The following is a 3,078-nucleotide window of genomic DNA, read 5'->3' on the forward strand; positions in this document are numbered from 1 at the left end:
TGGTTCCCTACTTGAGGTGTCTCAGGCCCGATGAGGCACGCTTGGCTCTTGAAGAAGTGCATGAAGGTATTTGTGGACAACACTTGGGGGGCAGGGCCTTGGCTCATAAGATAACTCGTTTAGGTTTTTATTGGCCAGAAATGATGGCTGATGCCAAAGAATACGTGAAGAAATGTGACCGCTGTCAGAAGCATGCACCTGTTGTTAGACAACCCCCCGAGATGCTGACCTCTATCAACTCACCGATTCTTTTTGCTATGTGGGGAATGGATATTTTGGGGCCTTTTCCCATGGCCACAACACAAAGGAAATTTCTGATTGTAGCCATTGATTATTTCACCAAGTGGATCGAAGCCAAACCCTTGGCCAAGATCACAACTAAGCAGGTTGCACAATTACTGTGGGAAAACATTATGTGCCGATATGGAATTCCCCGTATCCTCGTCACTGACAATGGAACACAATTCAACAATGAGGAATTCAAGAAGTATTGTGAAGAAAATGAAATTGAGCTACGATTCACCTCTGTGGCTCACCCGCAAGCCAATGGGCAAGCAGAGGTAGCAAATCGGATAATCCTGGATGGACTAAAGAAGAGGATCGAGAAGTCAAGAAATAATTGGGTGGATGAAATACTTCCAATATTATGGGCCTACAGGACTACCTGTAGTGTCACGATAGGAGCAACTCCATTCATGTTGGCATATGGGGCAGAAGCAGTAGTTCCAGTAGAGATATCACATTCCTCTCCAAGGATTCAGGCTTTCGATGAGGAAGAAAATGAGGAAGGGCAGAGGTTAGCCCTAGATTTAATCGATGAAGTGCGAGATAAAGCACATGCAAAGATAGTAGAATATCAGAAAAAAGCTTCATTCTACTACAACCTAAGGGTTAAAGAGAGGTTTTTTAAACAAGGTGATCTAGTCTTGAGAAAAATAGAGGCTTCTGGTGTCGGACAGAAAGGAAAGCTTGCCCCGAATTGGGAAGGGCCGTACAGAGTCAAGAGCGTTCAGGGTAGAGGAACCTACAAGCTGGAAACTATGGATGGTTTGGAAGTCCCGAGGACCTGGCACGCACAAAACTTGAAGGTTTACTACGTATAAGATAGGCGAAGTACGATTCTCACTTGTCATTGTGACAAGTAGGTTTAAAAGCACCTTGAAGCTTTGCTTGCGTAGGATTTTATATTCCAGTAGAATTTACATTGTCTAGTTATTGTTGATTAGGGTCGAACCCATGCTGTGTAAGGTTTTGGAAAACCAGACTTCATATTAAAGAGTTTGAAATTATTTCAATCTAAGGATGTTTAAAGTTCAAAATTGTAAAGTTAAAATAGAAAAGGACAAGAAAAGCAACATATGAAATATAACCCCGGAGGGTAACAAGTTCTGATATGAATGAAGTTCAAAAAGAAGATATACAAAAAAAAACTTAGGCCTTGGAAGACTGAGATTCCTCGGAACCACTATCCGAAGTCTTCTCGGATGTCTCAGTCGTTCCTTCGGACGTCTCGGTCGTCCCCTCCGAAGTCCCTGTTGAGGTTCCCTCTGCGGGAGATGCTGGCTGCTGAGGCGCTGCTCTTAGAGGCTCTTCCACCCTGGCCTTCTTAGCGACAGGCTCAAGCTCCTCTTCGGAAGAATCTTCCTCCTCTCCATCCTTGATCATATCAGCAAGCTTCTCAGTAACACCTCCAAGCTCTGGAACTCGCACAGGGCAAGGAAAGGAGGACTGCTCGAGGACCTCTGGAAAATCATCCTGGATGGCCTCCACAGCAGCGTCCCAGCCCTCTTTGTAGCTAACTGGGTGAAGAAGGGCATCATGCTCCACCATCAGGTCTTTGAATTCCTGGGTGTCCATCCAGCCATCAAAAGCTTTGTCCTTCTGCGCCTTCAGAATGACATTTTCTGCCCGGGCCGTTTCCAGGTCAGAAGTGGAAGAGGCCAGTTGAGCTTCAAGGGCCTCTATTTTTTGGTTGGCCTCCTCCAACTTCTTGTTGGCATCTTCCAGGCCAACCTTCCAAGCCTTAGCTTGGTGAATTGCCCCTTGGAAATGGGCGTTAGCCTGCAAGAGAAACAGCAGAAGTTTAGAAAAGAAACATGGAAAGATAAGTATGAAGGGCATAGGTAAAGAACGTACCGTCGCCAGAGCCTGGGCTCCAAATAGCTCATTCCCCTCTAAGTCCTGTTGAAGGACAAAATCTTGATAGTCCACCGGGGAGATGGAATGCTTAGACCATTCCTTGGACAGCGCCGTGCTGCCCACGATTGAGTCCTTGCCCCGGATCCCCCAAGCAGGTTGAAAATAGGCCCCTGGCCTCTGCTTGGTGCGCAAAACTTGGCTGGGGCCTTCCTCGCTTGGCTCCATTGCCTGAAGGAGGAACTCAGGGAAGCGATCACCAAGTCGAGGGTCTTTAAAGACCTTCCCAGCCCTCTTCATCCTGGTTGTCTCCAGGTCCTTAGGCTTAGTAGCCTCCTCAATCTTCTCAGCCACTGCAACAAACGAAGTCAGTTGAAGATCAATGGAATAAAAAATGAAGGAAATAAAGGAGGTAAGAAAGGGAACTTACTTTTCTTATGAACGGGCGAGAGGCCGCGTTCTACCAAGACGGTCTCCCGGATAAGATCCCAAGAATGGGAAGTACCGTTGTCTTGTGTAAGGAGGTTGAAAGCTCTAGCCTCCTCAGACAAAGTTATATCATTTGGGCTCCCGTCCACGGCCAGCCCAAAGGATGATCGAAACAGGGAGCCCCAATCTCCACCTTCTCAAACAATGAACAAGAAATCTTTCTTCCACCCCAAGTTGTTGTCAGGGATGGACTTCCCATTCACGATATGGGGGATAGTGGGACGCTGATTTATAGAAACCCAACCCGGACTTTTATCAGGGCTATTCTTGAACTGAAAAATCTTTCTGAAGACAGCAACAGATGTGGGGACATTGTGCTTGGCGCATTGCGACAGATAGCACAGAATCAGCCTCCAAGAATTAGGGGGAAGTTGGCAAGGGCTGATGCCCACATCAGCCAGTAGCAAAGGAATGAATGGATGAACAGGGAGTCTGATACCTGCCCTTAGAGTA

Source organism: Apium graveolens, chromosome 6 (assembly GCF_009905375.1).
Source record: "Apium graveolens cultivar Ventura chromosome 6, ASM990537v1, whole genome shotgun sequence".
Taxonomy (NCBI): Eukaryota; Viridiplantae; Streptophyta; class Magnoliopsida; order Apiales; family Apiaceae; genus Apium; species Apium graveolens.